A 22012-nucleotide genomic window follows, 5' to 3' on the forward strand; every position below is an offset into this window, starting at 1 on the left:
AATAGACAACCACAAAACGTAAAAGGACAGAGAAGAGACAATGACTTGTGTGGGGTGTGATCGAGCTGCAGCCTAAATTGATTTCTTAAATTATTAAACATCTATTAACTGAATGTTAACTTCTGCCCTGTATTAAGGCTACCATTATATCATTATAGGTCTTCCCAGTCCTTTTGTCCTTCAGAGGGTTTAGGGTTAGGGATTTATGTATAATGTGGGCCTGTGAAGCCCTTTGAGACTGTTACTGTGATGAATGGCATGAAATGTATGTGACCTGACCTACATTATTATCAAACTTTTTAGCAAAGAAAAACACCAGCAAACACATCAACAAACATCATTGTCAATATGACAATGATATCATTATACGAAGGGAACATTTAATTTAAGCTTACCAGAAGCAGTATTGCAAAATGGTTACAGAATTTCACCAGAGATGCTGCTCTCCCTTGGATTCGACTTTTAGGACATACTGCCCCTTTAAAAAGCAGCAAGGCAGTATTATGTGCAGGACACGCACACAGAAGCCCTGTAAAGCTAAATTATACATTGTTACTACAGTACAAATATTCCCGTTTAGCAGCCTGCTCCCAGCGGTCGGTAAAATGGGAGATTAATAATGGACTAGGAGAAGGGATGTTGCATTTTCAGAAAGTGAACACCGGATCTATACAGAGGAGGTGAGTCATTCACTTCGCTAGGTGGATGTAAGGCGGGGTAGTGGACCTAAATGACCTAATGCCATGCCGGTGACCGTTGGAGATAAAAATGAATTTTATTAGCAGCAGCCAGAAGAACTCATAAAAAGTTTAAACCGAGGCGCCTCGACCCATCCCTCTGCGGCTGTACCTCATGACTCCACTCTTATAAATGATTGACTCTGCCTTTATCACAATCCTCTCCTTGCCTCTCCGTCTCCCTCTTCTCCCTCTCAAGCGCAGAAACACATGGGCCAAAGCGTCCACGAGGAGATGGTCTGACACCCTGATGTGTGGGGTTATATCGCAAGGCCTCTAATTAGGCTTCAGCGATAAACCGATTGCTCTAACACTTCACTACCTGTGTGACCGCAAACAAGCCTTTTCATTCTTTTATGGATACAGGTAGTCTAGATTTAAGCTGTTCGTGTGTGTGTGTTTGTGTTTTTAAATCAGTGGTTATTATCCAAGAGTTCACCCCGGGGGGTGTCTGCCAGGCCCTTCCATGGCCCGGGCTACAGCATGTACCAGGATAAATAAAATCACTTCCATTACTACTCATTGACGCCCCTCAGGAGGGACTTTTACTGCTAAACACAGAGGTTTGTTTACACTTGTTTATACGCGTTCTCACAGCCCGCTCTCCAAAAAAAATGGAGGGGGGGGTTAAGGCGTTTAAGTTTTGGTCTTGGGGATCATCCCACTAAAAAAGAAAAGGACGAAGGCAAATACACCTTGAGTCCCACCAGATGATGTTATCCCCTCTCTTCTCCCACAAACCACTTTACTGTAAAACAATGATGAAGCTGTGATGTTGGCGGCTTGTGCTGTAATGTTTTTAGAGACCTTTTTATATTGGTCCTTAATTGCTGTGAAGTCAACACGGACATGAGGAGGGAGGGGGGCGGGGGAGATAGAGGAGGGGGATTCCTTGAGTGTTAAGGGTGCGAGGGAAAGCCGAGAGTGTGAAGTGTGCTGTGATGTGCAGTTTGAGGTTATTCAATACAGCATCCGGCTGTGTCAGAGAGTCCTTGAGAGCGGGCCGGACGGTAGACCCCTGCCGACGTCTTTATAAAGACTACACATGCTGGACTCCACCAGTGCTTCAGTGTGGATCTTTTTTATACAAAAAGGCGAAATATAAAAACACATTTTGCTGTAAACTGTACACTGGAAGTGGCGGTGTCTGCAAAGGGCTGGAAACGGGTCTGATGATGTCAGCCCATGGCGTAAGAGCATGATGTAAGCAGGTCAGATGATTTGCATAACTGTGCACATTGAGCCATTGATAGGCTGGATCCATTTCTGATGACACGAGGTGTGTGCTGGGTATGAGCACAACGTGTAGAACACTGTGAGCTCTCCCTGCTTTGTGTTAAACGACTCACGCGCTCTTGTGAAAAGAGTCACTGGTTTCGGCACTCCAACCCTAAATTAAAATGTACTTTTAATTAACCGTGAAGTAAACGTAATTCTTTTCTGGTGAGCAAGCGGGTGGTAATGGGACCAAATGTAGGTTTATGGGAGTTATAAATTGGGAAAAGTACATAAGTTAAACTGCAAGGTTGTTGCATATTGGGGCTGTAGCTTACCAATCCAATCACATTATCAAACAAATGCAGCGAACACTTGCAAAGATGCAAAGAGTCAGCGACCGTGCCCAAGAGCTAAGTGAAAGGTGACCCACTGGTGGGGGAGAAAACCAAACAAGACGGATAGTAACAGTCAACTCTCAAGTCAAGTCAAGTCAAGAGAGTGAAGGCAAATAAGATAGCTAAAGAGTAAAATAACAGAAACGAGATAGAGGAGAGAAAGACAGCACACTAGAGACAAAGAAAGAAGGAGAGAGAGAGAGAAAAAGACAGAGACAGACGGAGAAAGAGAGCGAGCGAGAGAGAGAAAGACAAAGAGCGAAGGAGGGTAATAGGACACATGCCCCGACAAGCGCCTCCACTTCAGCCCAGCAAATGTTCTCACACACTAATCTCGCCTGCAGGTTCCACGAGCATGCCAAGGAAAACCAAGCGCTGGCAAGCACTCCACCACCCACTGTACTGCACCACCCCTACCCCAAGGGTACCCCCCGCCCCCCACCACCAACGCCATGGTCTTCCATGGCCGCCTTTTTCTCACTCCAGACCCCCCCCTGCTGTTAGTCACCCCGCCAACGGACATGCTGCCCAGGCTTGAGTAGGCCGTGACCTTTGACCTCCCCCCCCCCCGAACCACCCCCTACTCCAACCCCTCCTCCTCCTCCTTCTCTCTCCAGGCTGAAAACTTCCCTGCTATGAGGGGGGGCCTCTCGGTAACTCAAGAGCCATTCCGATGTGACAAATTACTGTGCAGTTCCAAGATAACTCTCTCTCCCTCCACCTCACTCTTCCTGTCCTAGCGCTGCCATCCCACACACACACACAGACACACACACACACACACTTAAAAAATAAACTCCCCAATAAACTTGTTGCAGCTGATGAAGATGGGTTCTCCCCAAAGCCAGCTCACCTACTTTCTCTCCCTGCCCCTAGCCTGAGCAACCGTACCCCCCTTCCTCCTCCCCTCTCTCCCCCCTTCCTCCTCCCCTCTCTCCCCCCTTCCCCCATCCCTCTCTCACCCCACTCCTCACAACTCTCCCCCTCCTGCTAGCCAATCTCCCCACTCCTCCTTGCCGCTCTCCCCCCTCCTCTTCGCCTCTCTCTCCCCTCCCCTGCCTCTCTCCCCCCTCCTCCTCCCCACTCTCCTCTCCCAGTCGATCGCACAATAGGAGCTGAAAGACTCAATTGTCTCTGATGAACTGAAAGACAAGAGCCTTGTCCAAGTCTTTACACAAGGATGAACTCCCTCACTCTCTCTCGCCCCTCTCTATGTCTCTCTCCCAAACCATTTCCCTTTCCCTCCCTCCATCTCTCTCTCGTTCTCATTGCTTTATCTCCTGGAAGAAGTATCTGCTCTCCTGGATGGTTAGTATATTTTATCCCTCCATATTTATAGATTACTCCCCATATACTCACCCACTCCAAAATCCATTCTCCCGGCAAACAAAACATTAGAAAGGGCTAAAATATTGGAAAATAAAAATTGCAAAAGAAAAAAAGAGTTAATCTTCAAAATAGGGATGTTAATGATTAATCATTTATCGATTAATCTCTGTTGAGAATTTAACCGATAAAAAATGTATTAACCGACAATGTCGGTTTCTTGAACCATTTCTTAAAACATGTGTTTGGTTTTGTCTGCCCTGTTAGTCTAGAAATGGCAGTAGTTGCACCACATTTGACATTGTTTTATTTGGCGGCACCATTTGTTGAATGAAGAACAGGACAAGAACAGCCGTTTCGAGTGAGAAAATTGGTCGTACCTCATGAATTAACGTTTCGCAAAAACAAATGTTGGAACTGTTTGACATATGTTTTTCATCTTATTATCTTATAATCGATTATTGATCGCTAACGTGTTCAACTCTCAGTTAAGGAAAATGCATTCGAATTGCATTGGTTTGAGCGCTCCCCCGTACCCGAGTCTCTGCTGCTCAGCCAATGTTTGGCATGTGACCAGCGAGTCTTAGCCCACATATACACCCACTGTCAACGCAGTGCAAACAAGCACCCCCCCCCCACCACACCCGGACCCAGCGGCCCACAGCCCCAGCAGCACCGTCTATGACAGATAGAACGCTATGGCAGGAGACCAACTGGGTGGGGGGACAGGGGTGAGGGGGGCAGCCTGGCAGGCACACAGCATCCTAACATGTCCTTGCCAAACGCCAGCGGTTCCTGGTTTAACTGGCCCACACACTTTTTTTGGCTGCTCCGGTACCCATGGGGACAGGACTGCCCGACAACACCACCACACCCAGCTACATCTCTGCGGCCCCTTTCCATATACATTCTCTGTGCAATGTTGAACGTGTCCTTGTGGTCATTTTAATACATTTCAACACATTAGTGTGTTAAGATGCAATTAAATGGCCACACGATTGCGATTAACACTCAAGTTACGACGGATGCTTGATTGAAGGCAATGCCTTTTAGGCATTGATTGTTCACAAACTCACTTTGGATGAAAGTGTCTGCCAAACGATAAATGGCAGACACACAATCAAACTGCAGAAACCTTGCCTGTACGTCTAGTGACAGACAACAAACACAAACGATGAGGCAATCAAGCAATCCAAATAACTTGTCACATTAAACTGTGCGCAAATTGTAGAGCTTGTTTGGCTAATCTAATTATTAGCCATAGCAAACGTAGGACCTTAATGGCTGACCGTCATAAAGTTAGCCATTAGCTGCGAGCCATTTGCAGCTAGAAGCCCTTTAATTGCTGCCTACCATGGACCAACAAGGCTACAACCAGGCATGTTGGTTTTGTTTTGGATTAAAAGGCATAAGCTCGGAGACAGTGTGCCAACGATGGCTCCCAGACAGCGGTGTGGGTTCCAACGGGACCCCTGGGAGCAGGGATAACATCCATCTACAGACTGGCCCCCAAAATAACCAAATGGTTCAGGAGCCATGTGTGTGTGTTTATAATATCCATCACACAGAGACGCAGCAGAAATTATAGAAGGAGAAGATGAATGGATGGAAGAACAGGAGGACATTTTGGATGGATTCAGATTGTTTGAATGATGAGTGATATTTTTCCATGGCTCTACTCCTTCGCTTTGAGAGAGAGAGAGAGAGAGAGAGAGAGAGAGAGAGAGAGAGAGAGAGAGAGAGAGAGAGAAGTGAAATATAATATGTGCCCTCTGCTACTTTCGATATGACTGTACAACCTTTAGAACCAGCCAGGGCTGAACCGTGCCCACCTGGTTTTCCATACAACTCATATCTGGGGTTGACATGGACACGCGAGATGAGCTCAACGCTCAGGTTAAAGCTGGATTGGCACTAAATCAAAAGCAGCATCAGTCACTCTACTGTATTTGTTTCATTTTAAGCTTCTGTTTGGTTTTATCTATTTGTTTAAACTTAATTTAGTTTTAGGACAGCAACAACTAATATGATCATTATTCTACGAATGAGGGAACTTAGGGTAATGTAATAAAGGAACCATTATTACGTTTATTAAGTGATATAAAGTTAACAGAAGTCATCCGGAATCAGTTAGCTCAAGGTCGCTCACAGCCTGCTTGGGATTCAGAGGGGCGTTGATCCTACAACCTTTCCCCTCAAGAGTTTAATACCAACCACCCTGCACCTTTTGGGAAGTCAAGGATGGTTAATAAAGCACACTTGAACTAGAACCAATGTGATTCTATGCACTGTTCGTTCCTCCCCCCCCCTTCCCATTTAGAGCAACCATGCAAATTACAGCGGACATCTCTTGCACGGTTCACTCACGCTCCTGGCATGAAGAGCTTTATTTAAATCTTCAGATGATCAAGGCTGGGCCACAGATCCAACTCAAATCTGGGCCGTTCACAGAGTCGGTTTAAAAGATTACTCCATCTTTGCTAGTCGCGTGTAGCCGTTTTATGAAGAAAAGCGAAGGAGGAGTCGGTGGGGATCTGAAAACGAGCTGCAGACACCCACTAGGTGTCACGGTCTGTACTGCAGGTGCACGGGAAGACGTGCTCATGTGCTTAAACAAACACATCAATTGTCTGGGTGGGGAGGGTAATTTTGTGCAATTTAAGGAGGGGGGTACCTAATGCAAGCCAGACCTCCTCAAATCCCCCTGGTTATAAAATAAAGGCCCCTCTGCATGTAATATACTGCTCGGCTGTGTGTGTGTGTGTGCACATGTGTGTGTGTATGTGTGTGTGTGTGTGTGTGTGTGTGTGTGTATGTGTGTGTGTGTGTGTATGTGTGTTTGCGTGTGTGTGCGTTTGCCTGCCTCTGTGCGTGTGCTTGCCTGTGTGCTTGCGTTTGTGCTTGCATGTGTGCTTGCGTGTGTGCACTTGTGTGTGTAGCAGACAAAAGATAAGGGAATAGATTTGTAAGACCTACATACCTAAAAAACAAAAAAGGGGAAAAAAGTGAAAGAAAACGTAGACAAAAGAAGTCGGAGCTAAAAAACTGGGTAAAAGTTAGTCCACACCAGAAGGCCCTTCACTAAGGCTTTAGTTCTTCTAATACACATTTTATGAGAAGATATATTTAAAAAAATAAAAGCCCCCACCAGCTCTCATAGCCAGAGGCGTTTTGCAACCAGGAAAATAAAAGCGGAATGTGGGAAGGCCTGGGGTTTGAGAGCCCCGGGGCTGGGGGGGGGGGGGGGAGGTGGTGGGGGGATTGGGGAGGTGGTCCTTCGGGCCTGTATTTACTCCAAAGCCAGAACCTCTGGGAGCAGAAAGGGGAGTCAGGGGTAGGGAGGGGGGGTAGAGTGGAGGTTCTTCTGGCCCTTCACTGTACTGTAGCAGCCGACCTGCTCCTCAACCCTCCTGTCTCCCCCTCTCCCCCCATCCATCCCTCCCCCAACGTGCTCCCCCAACCCTCCTCTGTCTTCCCTATTTCATTACTATCCTTCAAAACCCAACGAACACACTTATAGATTCAATCAATAAGCTTATGCCATTTGATGGTCACTATTATCCAAACCATCTGACAATACCCTGAGTGCATACAATAATAGCATGGTCGGCCCCAGTGGGAATCAAACCGCTAAGCTCTGCAGTGTTGATAGGTGAATGGATAGGTAATGCTAACCAACCTTAAATGCTAGCAAACCAGCCAGTTGTTACCTTCCTCGCCACTGCTCAATGTCTTTTGTTCGAAAGGTTAGGGTTCTTTGTGAGTGACTTTACTTGAATATACACATCTGAACTCTGGAGTGTTATCAGGCCTGTAGTGGAAGTGAGCTACACTCTCTTGAACGCAGCTCTCCAAGATAAGCATGGTCGTGCTCCCGGCGCCGTTTGTTTAGCAGGTGTGGACAAATGCGCTGTTCAAATACCAGCTGCTTGAGCAGAGAGTTTCAACTTAGTCCTGAAAGTGCAACCAGCACAAGGAAGGTCTAAGCAATTACTGACAGCCCAAATTTCAGCCCAGTTCTATTATATATGGCCAACAGTCAGAAACGAACTAGAAATAAACTCTACTGAAATCCTAAAGGATAATTAGATAAAAGCAGAAAACAACTCGCCTAAACCTCGCATTAATGTGTAACCCTGCATTAACCACAGATGGGACAGGGCACGCAACACACAACATCAAGGCCAACAAAGTAAACAAGACTCCCTTACTGATTGTGGGCATGTTCTACCCTGCCTCCCCTCCTCCTCCCTCAAGTCATTAAGTGTATCTCTGGGCCGCTCTAAAAATAGAGCCTGGGGACTGAAGAGCCAGTGGGAGTGATTGTTAATGAACAGGCCAAATGCTTAGCGTTTAGCATCAGGGGGTATCTAGAGCTATGCTAGTCTAACAGCACACACACCTAGCACCTTCTAGTTGGCACTGGGTTGCTGAACTCCCAAGACTGTTCTTGAATGTGACCTTATGTTGACCTCCCCCTCTAAACCCTAAAGTACAAGAAAAAAATAAGAAATGAACATTGTGGTTGTGACTCACAAAAAAAAAGTGTGCTAGTATTGTATGGAAATATGTGGTGTCCAGTTCTAAGATTGTGCATGTTGTTTTCACGTGTTTTAGATTGGAGTATTTATTGTAATTCAAACACGGGTGGTTAGGCTAACTGATACAACACGTATGACCCCTCTCAGTTTATACTACTGCCAGTACAACTAGAATACCACCAGGTCTACCTTTACCTTCATCTACAGTCTCCCTCTTATGATGACCCCTGAACCCATGATAGTAAACCCCCCTAGTAATAAGAAAATCACTCTGTATTGAATCTGAAAATCTTGGATCAACACTCATCCCCATCTCTAACGAGAACGCACTCACAGACCCCCATCACCACCAGACACTGACAACGGCTTCACCCGTGCCTCACCCGAGGTCAGACAACAGGAAGCAGGAAGTCGATCAACTCCACGCTATCAGCGCCTGTGTTTCTTATCGGGGGGGAGAGTTGGTGGTGGTGGTGGTGGTGGTGGTGGTGGTGATGCTGGGTTACCAGGAGAGTATAGCGGACTCGGGGGCCTTTGGCGAGGGAGAGCTGGGGAGTCGACCGCGGCGCCTACATCTCCTCCTCGAATATTCCATGTTTTGCCGCGTAGCGCTGGAGGAAGTGCTGAACGCTAGCTTTTGATGTTGGCAGTCTAGTTTTGCTTGACGCCAGTTCACTATGAATTAGTTAAATGGCAGGTTGAGTGTGAGGAAGCTCGGAAACAAGCCTTGCAGGAAGAGAATGTGTACGCTCAGGTTTTACAATGCCTTACATGCAGTCGAAGCGAGCGCACACCAACACGCACACGCATGCATATACACACATTACCACCTACGCACATCTATGCTTCAGAAAGCATTAAGAGGAAGGAATCACACATATGTACAAGCAGGCAATTAATCTTCAACAAAGACTGGCACACAAGAAACAGGCTCTGTGTTGTGTGTTCTCAGTGTATTGGGCACACACACACACACACACACACACACACACACACACACACACACACACACACACACACACACACACACACACACACACAGACACACACACACACACAAATACACACACCTTGAAGACATTTTAGCTCCATATTCATGAAGATGGCTCCCTGAGCAGGTCTGAAGTACAGAATAATTGTAATTCTAGGGTTTCTAGTCAAAATCGGGTGTACATTTTCAGTCCATAGAATGCTAAAACAACCTAATTTAAATATAATATGATGCTACATATGCTCTGTATTACTAATTTTAACATTGTAATGAAACAGCATCTAACCTCATAGTTATGTAATAAAGCTATACTATATAAAGCCTTTTTGAAGTTGTCTATGCATTATATTCCTGGAACTTTAGTAGAATATAGTAAAACAGTCAAATAAAGAATGAATATGATGAACAGTCAACAGTCAATTATATCACTATCTGCACAACCTTTAATCGTCAACAGAACAACAAACTGAACATCCTCAACCCACTTGAGTGTTGGCCCAAGTGTTGACGGTCTCGTGACTTGTGCCAATGTCACCCTGGTCTTTCCACCCCATTAAATGTATCATTATAGTAGCCGATTTAGTATGCGCTTGCCGGGCTGCACTAGCTTAATGAATACGTAAGTCATAAGGAGCAGCTTAGAGGACCTCATTAAAACAGGAGATGCTACCAGGCAATAACACCCTGGGCGGGTGAGGGGAGGCTGTTGCTCGGCTCAGGCCAGAGGAAGGTAGAGGTTGGTAGGTGAGTAAACCTCTCTGCCGCATCCCCCCCCCTCCCCCAACCACCCAACCACCCTCCACGTCACTCCATAACCTGAACAAGTGGCCCCCGGCAAATCACCTCAGCCAATGAGGCCCTGATGTGCCCTCTGCTTCACCCCCCCCTCCACCTCACACACACACGCATAGGAGATAAACACACCCACGCACGGAGAGCTCATGGTTAATTACCGCTGAATCATATGAGGATCCATCCATGCCCCCATCGCAAAAACATTAACCCTCATATATACAGTATATTAACAAACTTACGCACACTACCTCCCTCTCCTCCCCTGCAACTAAAGCATGGTAACACAAGCCGATTATTGATGACCCTTTAATATGGTGTTTTACAATGTCCCCCCGCCCTCATTTCACAGTGCAGAGCAGGTGATTAGTGAGCTCCAAGCAGTCAGTCGGCTAAACGGATTTGAGGAGGGACAGGGATGCCATCTTTTAACATCATCATCTTAAATCACAAGATGAAATGTTTAAAGGCAAGTATAAATGCCCTAACAATAACAAACAACAACGAAAAAGCAAAAAAATAGACACACTAAAACAGCAAATTACAATACAAACTAGGCATGTTGTCGTGTGCATTTTCTGAAGAAAATGTGTGGTTGCATAAGCCAACTCGTCGTTTGTGCCATTTTCAGCGCCAAGTTTCAAGTCTCTAGGTGTTTTCAAGGTTATCCAAAACTTTAATGTACAGAAATGTGTATTCAGGCAGACTTTATGGGTCCTTGAGGCAAAATTGTTTAGCATGTTAAATAAGGCCCAGATACCAGGTTTCATAAATCTATGTCAGACAGGGTTGGGGGGCTGATTGTTTGACTGACCATGAGTTAAACCCCCCCACTGTGGTAAAAGTGGTGCTTAACCTCTTGGAGACCTGCCTACTTCCGGTTTCCATATGTGTGTTAAATTTTACAATGCCCACAAGTCCCACATTTGAACGTCTCTCTTTCCATAATAACTATTTTAAAAAAGAACAAACACAAAGTAATCCATTTTTTGGCATCTGTTCGATTTGGACACTTCAAAAACTATAGGAGAAAAGAGCTCCCGAAAACGAGGCGAAAGGATAACAAAAATAACCTGACAACAACAGTGTGGCTCGCTTTGCCAGGTTTTTATTTTCTTCTCCTACCTCCTCCTTGTGCTTCCTCGTAGCCTAGCCCCCCGTATGAACACCCCTCGGCCAGAAATCCCACGTCGCGATAACCCGTCAATAACGAACTGAGGCCATGTATTGATCAGTCTAATTTCGCATCTATTAGCTGGGGAGCGCGCGCTGTTTCTGGGGGCGATGGGGGCAGGCAGCCAGGGATGGAGATCATTACGAACGGTGTTTCACACACATGCCGTGATTGACGTGGAGATAGCGGCCCCTGCAAAACACTGCCGTAATGAGGATGATGATTATGATGATATGCCAACCAAAAGGGGGGATGGAGATGTATCTATGAGGGAAGAAGGAAGCAGCAGAGGGGGGTAAAGGGAGGTAGAAGAGAAGAAGGAAGAGAACCAACGCCAGGCGTCTTTAGGCTCTTATTTACTAACTGGCGGCGTCAGAGCGGCTAGGGGCATGGAATCGAGAGGAAGGAGCTGTTTACATGTTTCAAACCCTACAGGTTTGAAACATGTAAACAGCATGCCACTGACCAACACCCCTACAATGGGTCGTTATCGTTTTGGTTTAATTGATGCAGTGTATTTCCACTGCATAACGAAACATCGCACTTCAAAAAGAGGCACACGAACCAAACTCAGACTTAAGTCTCTATACCATTAACCTCTTCGTCACCATCTCAACCTCACCTCTTCCTCCATCTATCACCTCCACTTCCCTCTCCCTCTCCCTCCACCTCCAGGAGAGAACAGGTTCATCTGAAAGCATTCTCTGACCAACCACTGTGGTGCCAACTAAGGCATTTTACCTATTGCTAACCCCATCTATCTCCACCACCATCAGCACCACACGCGCTGCCTCCCCAGCTCTGTTGCTGGTGAGTGGGGTTGGAGGGCGGTCGAGCCTGTCTTGGCATTGATGCAACCAGCTGCAATGTGTACCGCTGCCTGCCATCACACGCAGAGGGCAAGCTAGAGAGGGCAAGTGAATAGAGAGAGGTACACAGAGTAAGCAAGAGAGAGAGAGGGAGAGGGGGAGAGGGAAGAGAGAGTGCAAGGATGGGACTTCAATAGCATCAAAAAAGGAGGGAAAAGGGACAAGTGCATCTTTGTGTATTTTATCTGTAAGTCTACTGTTTGTTGTGTTGTTTAGGAGGGGGGGTTGTACATTGTGACAGTTAGGTTCAAGAGAGGTGAGGGCCTGGAGGAAAAAATAAATAAATACAAATACAAGTCAGAGAAAAAAAGAAAACTTTGGCTTTAAAAACTATATGTTTTTGTCAGCTGAGGGATGCAGTGATGGGAGCATGGGGGGGAAAGAGAGGAGGGAAGGGGGGGAGCCCTCAGCCAAGCCATCTAGTTGAACAGGGAACTTCACAGTGGTAGCTGCCTTTCTATGCCTCTCCTTTTGATGTTACCTCCAAAGGAAAGGATCAAAGGCTCGGAGTGTGGCGTGGGGAAGTCCCTGCCTCTTAGCCTGCCAGCCTCTGATATATGCAAAAGGGGAGGGGGAAAAGAGAGAGAGAGAGAGAGAGAGAGACAGAGAGAGAGACTCTACAGAGCAGGTTTGCAGGGAATGTGGCTAAATAGCATGCTTTGCTCTTAATGAGTGACAGGGGATGATGCAATCAGCCAGCTACTAGCTAGCTATCGCTAACAACCCAACAATGCATTTGTGTGCATCCGAGTGCACGAGTGTCCACACGTGCCACAGAAAGTGCTGACGGTGTGCATGAGGTAAGATATTTGGATGAAGTGTTTGATTCCATGAGGAAGGGAGTGGGGATGTGGGAGGAGGGGATGTTTGTTACCTCCCTCCCACATCCCCATCGTCCTCAAACATCAAGGGGGGGGAAGGTTGGGGGAGACTGTGTCGGCTTGAAATAAATATACAGTGTGTTGTTAAAGAGAGGACTAGGTAAACACACAAACACACAAAGTCCTGGTTATGTGTGTCTCTCACAAACAACACACTCAAACACAACACACACACACAGTGAGCACAGCTGGTCCGGAGAAGGTGTGCTAAAATTGACAAACCTCTACTAGAGACAAACAGACGTATAAAGAAACACACACACACACACACACACACACACACACACACACACACACACACACACACACACACACACACACACACACACACACACACACACACACACACACACACACACTCCCCAAGGCTATAGGATTAAGGGGTCCAGCTGGCTGACAGCAAGCCCTTCCTTCCCACGTATTCCGTCGATTTGGATCCTCACCCCCCCCCCCCTCCCCTCCCGCCCTCTATCCCACCGCCTATCCCCTACACGGCCCCTCCCACACCCAAGCCGGTCTGGAAGTCTGGCTGCCAACCAGGAAGTAAACACACCTGAGCTTTACATTGATTGGCACCAGGGCCCTTTCCCTCCGTACACACACTGGACAAATGAGAACACAAAACTAAATCAATTAGCACAGAAAACTTTAGGACAACTCTGAGGAAACAATGCGGGGGCAAGGAAAGTACTAAGTAGTACTTGAAGGATTGCGGAGGGGGGGAGTGGGGTTGTACAAGAAAAGAGGCTAATTTAGAGAGGCACTTGGTTGTTTTAGAAGCGGGGGGGAAATGAAGTGGGAGGTGAGCAGGGTCAGAAATTAATGAGGGCTCGTCGTTGAAATTGTCTGGAAAGTTAAGAAAAGTATTGAGAAATCCAAGCCAGACAGAATGAGAAGGAACAAGAAAAGGAGGAAGAGAAACAGATGAAGAGGATGAGATATGAAACCAACCCCTCCCAGAAAGCGCCCTAAAAGAAAACAAGCGCCCAACGCGGCAAGCCGCAAATATCGGTTACAGTTACAGCAAATCAAATTCCAATCCGTCTCGCCCCTCATTTCAACCCCCTTTATGACAACTGTCACAAAATACACTTTATTCATATTTTAGAAAACGTCTAAAGCGTGTAAAAATAAAACAAAAAAAAGCTTTTGGCAGTGCTCGTGGCGCCCCTCATTACCATATCCTGTATGTATACCATCGACGGGCGGCCCGCGCTCAGCGATGCAGACGCCGCTGTCAAGGCGCTATAGGATCTAGACGTTAAAATAGCTCTTGACAAAATGGCGTCCACGCTTAAGTGGACGCGTGGGGGCTGAGTGACAAGTCAGTCACGGCTTGTGGAGGAGCAGGCGATCTGAGAGACAAAACAAGCGAGCGAGCAAGGCTCGTTTCGAGGTTATGGTGGTGGTGGTGCTTGGTGGGTGATGGGGCTGATGGTGATCAGACCTAGAGCCTGTGAAAGCTGGGCTCGCGGGCCCTGCCTTGCTCCGATGGATGGCTAATGAGGGCGGAAAAGGGAGGGGAGAAGAAGGAAAAAAATCCATGCGGTGATTCGCTGTGATACCATCGACAGGGGCTCGCTATACCCCTACAGAGCTGCTCTCCTTGGGGTGGGATGGAGGGACGGAGGGATGGAGGGATGAAGGGCTGGAGGAGAGGAGGAGGAGGAGAGAATGAGAATGAGGGACAGGGGGATAGAAAAAAGGGAAAGAATAAGAATGAGTGGGCAAGAAAGGGAGAAAATCTAAAAGAAAAAGAGAGAACGAGGGGGAACGAGAACGAAATTCACAATGATGACACGTAAGTGCAAAAGAGCGATTAAGGATTTACTTTCAAACGGAGCAGCCATTGATCTTGCTTGATAGACCCGCAATAAATCAAACCGGCTTGACTCACATGAGAACAGGGCCTAATCCTGTAGTCAGATCCAGGAGAAGTCAGACCAAACCAGCTGTTAATTTAGGCTTTAGGAGATAAAGCAGCAGAAAGCCAACCTGATGTACCCTAGGGCAGGGGCTTACATCATCCCTGTAAAGCAATCAACTTATTGCCAGTTTGGAGAGGTAATCAGAACGCATGCTGAGAGAGCGAGAGAGAGAGAGAGGAAAGAGAGAGAGAGAGAGAGAGAGAGAGAGAGAGGAAAGAGAGAGAGAGAGAGAGAAGTTGGCAGGAGGAGGGTGACAGAAGAGAGCGAGACAAGGAGAAAGAGTGAGGGAAGGACTGAGGAACTCTCCAGGTAGCTTGAGGTCAAATAGTGAATAAATAAATAACAGTAGCAAAGAGTATAATTAAATAACTAAGAAGAAACAGGCAGGAGAAAGAAGGGGGGCTGAGGTATAGTCCTGAAGTAGCATATGTTAAGAGTTAAATTAATACTTTTGTTTTTGTTTTGTTTTCCCTGTTTGTGTCAGTCTACAGGCCTGTGTAGCCATGGCCGACTGTGAAAACAGTGATGGCACAAAGCACAATAACTTTGAAACCCACAGCTTGAAGCTAAACAAGGTCGCCAACACACAGGGCTAACTCCGTGATTTCTTCAGGGAAATGAACGGATCCAGGAGGAGTTCCAGCAAAATAAAAGCTCCCTTGTTCAGTTTAGTAGTGTTTGTATCCAGTACAAAAACTAGTCTTACTGTGATACACATCTTTCAAGTGAAGATGAGTGAGATTGGTCTTATGACTTCAATGTCGCCCTTTCATTCCTTTTTTTTTTTCATTTGATAATCTTACATTTTAGTCTTAATCAAATTAAGTAATCAAATTAAATTCCAATAGTTAAAAACGCAATGAACCACTACTGTAATTGAAACATTCACAGGCTCATCCCTGACGTAGACCAACATAAACTCCCAGTAATCAGCACATTGACAAATTCCCCCATTGCAGCAGGTCCTTGGATGGCCGCTGGGATAAAAGGGGGGTGAGAAGGCGGAGAGACAAGAGCCTACCCCATGTCTACCACAACCACCATCATCACCACAGTCTCCTCCACACCACCCTATAATTTCCCTGGAGTCCAGCCCAGACCTGAAGCCCGTCCCCCGGGTCCGGTGCCACCTCACCCCGGCCCTGCCAGCAGCGGCGCGGCTCCACCGCAGCATAACCATAGTAATTAAAATGGTTATTTTCGTTTGGCAGATCCAGAATGCTTTTATTTGACTTTCTCCTCCCAACTCCTGCCTCCTGGTAGCGTTCTGGTGGGCAGAAGTGTTGCAAGATACGGTCCGCAGGCCGCGCAGACCGTGCTGGTGTGTGTTTTCAGTGGTGTGTCCTGTGTTTGGAGATGCCGGCGTGTCCTCTGTGTAATCACGGTGCGTTTGTTAGTACGCTCCCCCTCGTCTAAACTGGGAGAGTGACGCCACAGTGGGGGCAGGATACACACTATTCAGAAGTGTTTACACCACAGACACACACACACACACACACACACAAAACTGAAGCACATACACTTGGTAAAACAAAAACACACACATACTTGCATGCACACACACACTTGCTCAGTCACACAAAAACACATCCGAAAGAAAGATCACATGATTGTTTACACACAGGTGCACATGTATATGCACAAACCAACACTAACATACACCCACGCATGTATACATCAACACACACACACACACACACACACACACACACACACACACACACACACACACACACACACACACACAGACGCCCTCATTAGCAAGCTTATCTGGGGTTCTTTAATGTCCTACTACTACACACCAGATCTGGTGTGAAATCTAATTTTGAGGCCTTGGAGGAGAGATGAGGAGAAGCAGACCTTGGACCAGGTCCAACAGAAACTACCTAGCAGAGCCCACATACACACACGCACACACACACACACACACACACACACACTCACACACACACACACACACACACACACACACACTCACACACACACACACACACACACACACACACAGAAAGACAGACATATGGAAACACACAAAGTAAACGTATGCTACCTCAGAGGCTAGCACACACAAACAAATGTGCAGGCACATTCACAAACACACACATTGAGGTATATAGAGACACACACACACAACACAATGTAAGCACATTCACAGACAGACGCACACAAACTCTTACCCAAGAACATAAGTCATGCACACACCTTGGTGCCAGCTTCACTCTTCGCCCCCCGTTACACTGCATGCACACAGGGATCACAAGCACCCGGCCTGCCGCACCCCAATTGAGTGACGCTTTGAGACACAGGCTTTGACATTGGCTGATTCCGGTGTGTGTGTGTGTGTGTGTGTGTGTGTGTGTGTGTGTGTGTGTGTGTGTTTGTGATATATTTATAATACAAAGAAACCTCTCTACAGAGGATATTTCTTCTCTTGCTCTTGTTTGCCCAGCTCTATCCTTGGTTTTGAAGACACACCCTCACCCACACCGAGACACGGCCCCTGGCCTTAAATAGGGTGCTCAGGCCCCTTGGCTAGCGGCTGCTCAGCAACCACGGAGGTCACACATTTAATTATGCAGAAAACGCTAATCTCACCGGACAGATGGCCTCTCCCGATTACTTTATACCAAACATTACCCATGTCAGTTGCCAAATTACAAAAACACAAACAAACTTAACCTGGGATCTGGTGCTCTGAGGAGGAGAGGATCAATGGCATTGGGGGGGGGGTTGTTTAGGGTCACATATTTGACTGTTGCCAAGCATCTGCGATTACTATGGAAATGTGAGAAAAATTCAACCCTCCCATACCCCACCTCGCTGATGACTTAAGGCCAGAGGACAGTTTGGACACCTTACTGTGAGTGACACAACAGTTATATTTGTTTCAATAAAATAATAATAGGTAACAACATCTATACACTCAATACTAACAGATTGCAAAAGCAAGGCCAATGTTGATCCCATCAGTCAACGGTCGCCAATGTTTTCATGTGCGTTTTAATGCCAAATATTCTATAAACGTTTTGGCTAAAAATTATTGAACCAAACATTTTGGTTTGTGGTGTTTTTCCAAAAATGTACCCGGTACATGTATGTATGCTGTGCATATGGGGCTATTAAAACCACAGTGATTCGCACCACAGAAAACAGATCCCATATTTCCCAGAAGCTTTAACGGTTTGGGGAATGGGAAAGCATCAGGAAGCGCCCAGTAGCCTAGCAGAGGGAAAGCATACAACCAGAGGTCCATGTAAGACCAGTGTTTGTCTCATAGAAAAAAAAACGAGCAAGAGAAAGGATGAGTGGCTTTTCTGGTTTCTTCCTAGCCTTCCAAAAGCATACATGTCGTTTTCGTTTTTTCTATCTGAAAAATACCCGGATGAAGACTTTCTGGACTGAGGATGTTTTCCCACCTCTAGCATTCCTTGGCTTCTTCCGCTGATTGGCCTCTGGGAACAATTGGAGGTCAACTCGCACAGTGTGTCATAACGTTCACCACTCCAACTCCCATCTCTGACCGGGAGGCCCCAACCAAACCACAAGTCCCCGAGCCCAGAAACAGGACTCTGTTGAAATTGCGCGCTCATCTAGTCAAACACTGACCACACATAACTCGACACCACCCTCCATCTTGATAAGACTTAATCAGACACATTGATCTTTTTGAACACGGAGGATCGGTGATGAATAATAAATTAAACATGGTCAATCGTTTAAATTTGAAAGCCTTATACCTCGGCGGGGGGGATGGCAGATAACACGTCTTCCCAAATAACTGAACTTGGACTTTGGGTCCTGGAGAAGATAAAGGCTGCAATCTGACTACGAGTCCTACAGTTGATGGTGGGAAGGGGGATTATTCGTTGCTGAGTAAACTCTTTTTTTCAGATCACTCTATTAACTGGTTGGACAAGTGGGTGTCACGTGCAATGACTTATGATCGGATGCCTCGGAGAGGAATGGCAAAAGTATGTCATTAACAGCCTATCATTGACTGACTCTCAAGTAAACATTTACCGTCTGCAATAAAGAAATAAGAAACCCGGTATACAATGCACAGTAAATGACTCACTGAACTCAATGTCTCTTTATTTCGCTCGTCCTGCGTGTTGGCTCGGCACACAGAAACACAACATGGCTGGAAGTTGGCGGCGCTGAATCATTTTATGACCACGTCTGTCTTTATATAGCCAAGCCATGAACAGCATGTGTGCTCCCGTCGACCTGAACAACAGCGGCAGCCACGCCGCTAAACAGCAACAGTCATGTTGAGCGCCATGTCTACCCGCCACCTCGGACTCAAACTGCTGTAAAACGATCCATAGGAGCGTATAGAAAACCCTGGAGCATTTTTTAGAGGGGGGGGGGGGGGGTTGGTATAAGGAATTCCACTGGCCTATAGACAGCAGCCAACAGTTGTTATCCCAGGAGGGTGAGGAAAGGACTCGGGAGAGGGAGGTTGGGGGGGAGAGATGATGGCGACTTGTACATTTTTACAATTAGGGCCTTGGGAATGCAATCCTTGAACTGATCCAAACTGCAAGAGAGGAGTGTACTAGCAACATCTCCTGGAAAACCTCAGGAAGGATTTGGGAAGGGAAAAAATATGGCCCTGAACATCGCTTGTGTTTGATTGCCCACAGAGGACACAAGGTTTCCTGTTCTTCTGTCCAGTTGCACTATAGTTTTACTTGGAGGGAAGAGGACAAGGCTGCAGAATACCACTGTCTTTGCTCTTATAGGATTTAGGTAACTGGGACACACCAAGGTATACATTCCACCTGACGCAATGGGGGATTGGTGAACGCAACTCGAATATGTCACCATTTGCTCTTGAGCTTGCACATTAAGCGTCTATTAACAGGCCCGGGCATGACCAATGACTCATTATAATAAGCTAGGAGTTGTATATATAGTTGATTATGGACAAAAACTATGGACAAAACTTAAACAAAAACTGAACGACGACCCCCCCCCCCCCCCCCCCCCCCCCCCCAAAACATTTAGGTAGAGTCCTAGTGGGACCTAAACTCCTAACTTGCCTCTACGGCTAAGCGCACCATTGAAAACTAAGTGGGAAGAGGAATTTGAGCTAATGCCTTCCACGACACCATGACCGTGAGTTTAACAGCCCCAACTCAGCAGCTGCTCAGCAGGCACGGGAGGGCCGACGGGGCACCTGTCCTCCACAACCCCCAGCATTCACTCACACTCCCCAGGCTGCAGCTCTGTGGGCTGGGCCGCCCGCATGGAAGTCAGGTGAAAAGCATTTCTATCCAGTGCCAGGGACAAAGAACACACACACATATTCACAAACAGTCGCGTGTTCACACACACCCTGACACACACACACATATAAAACACACGTATATGCGCACACATACTCTAACCCCCCCACCCCCAAACACACACAAACACAACTGAATCAGCCACACACACAATCACACACACAAACACTCGTGGAAGTACGCAACTGATCCGACACAACACAAGCAAATTTTAACACGGTCACACACTTATATTTCACTGTAACACACACACACACACACACACACATACACACACACACACACACACACAGACACACACACACACACACAGACACACACACCCACACACAAACCCACACACACACACGGCAAGCGAATGGAGGAGCACTTAAGGGGAGCCCCACCACTTAAAAGCTGTCCGTCCTCTGGTGAGAGAAGAGCTCGTCTCCGTCTCTTATTTCTCCGTCACCAGGCCCTGCCCTGGTTCAGGCCCGGCTTGGGAGCGTAAGCCTCCCAGCAGCCCAGCTCTGTGCTGCTCCAACCACTGTTTTTGCATACCACTCGTCTTGTGTAACCGTTGAGTGGTTTTGCTGCAGCGAGACAATAGCAGTCTCACAAACTAAGCAAAGCTAAACCGCGGCTACAATCAGTCATCCCCTAAGAAAGAAAACACACACACACACACAAATGCAGACACACATTTATAACTCGGGAAACTCGCAATGCATACTGAGAACTAGAGATGTGTTGGTATTTTTTTCGTTTTTGAGAAAACAAAGAAACACATCTATCAATAAGACGCCACAAGCAGAGACGAACCCAGATCAGATATCTAGATTAAATTTCCGAGGCGGTTTGGTTACTCAGGTGAGCTTGGCGCCTGGTACTGATGAATACGCCCTGGTGAACGTCTCAATTGAAACTCGACTTGAATTGCTCTGAACTACAGGCAGAGTATCGGAGAAGCTCTGAGTCAGGAGAGTAAATCTACTGTACAAGTCTCTGCACATTTAAAACAGAGGTAAAGTATTAACTGTCATCAGTGACTATAAAAGGCCAAGTTAACTAAGCCTTCAAATGAATGGTGAAAGTATAAATAAAAAAAAGTCATAATTTCAAACTTATTTTTAGGGGTATTTCATCAGTCCTAATCCAACATCATATTGAGCATAAGGGCTAAACCTAAACCCCAAGGCAGTGCAGATTGTATGTATAAAGTTTCATGTGTTTTCCTTTCAGTAAAACAGCTTTGGCAGCTACAAGGTTAGAGCGCTGGCCAACAGAGACTGATTGAGCACCAGGTATGGAGATGTTGGCTAAACTCGCTCCCCGGCTCAGCCGACCGCATCCGCCTCTTCCCGCCTCATTTGCAAAGCAATTCCAGCTTCAGCCGACTCTGTGCATCTTTTAGTCATCCCCCTGCCCTGCCTTCATTTGTATTGTCCACCCTAATGGGCGACAGCCGGGGCGAGGGCAGAACATAGAGGTCCCAGGCAAGGAGAGTCCGTTGGTACTGGAGGGAATCTTTACATCATACCCCCCCCCCCCCGTACTGGCCCTCTCCAGCACCCAGCTCCCCACAGCCTGACTAATGCACCCTGACACTCGTACATCATCCGTAAATTGGCCAAATGAATTAACCACGGCCCCTGCTTAGCTTTACAGGCTTTAAATGGATTTTCACCTCCCCAGGTCCGCCCAATAATTGCATTTATCCATCTTGTTGAAGCAAGGTTTACACACTCACTGGCACCACCGCCAACCTGCCGGTTCCATTTTCTGCTCGGCCTGCGAGAGTGCGGGAGATTTGTCACCAGATCATAACAGGTAATTCAAACAGCAATTAGCTTGACGACTGCGCCGTACATCAATGTCCGACTCCTCGGT

The 22012-nt window shown here is 46.8% G+C and overlaps 1 protein-coding gene across 10 annotated transcripts in view; it reads right to left on the reverse strand.

The window, feature by feature from the left end:
- Window positions 1-22012, reverse strand: part of tcf7l2 (transcription factor 7 like 2) — a 95373-nt gene that overhangs the window by 59322 nt on the left and 14039 nt on the right. The gene's annotated exons all lie outside the window — the stretch shown is intronic.

This window comes from Pollachius pollachius, assembly GCF_949987615.1.
Source record: "Pollachius pollachius genome assembly, chromosome: 19".
NCBI classification, from domain to species: Eukaryota; Metazoa; Chordata; class Actinopteri; order Gadiformes; family Gadidae; genus Pollachius; species Pollachius pollachius.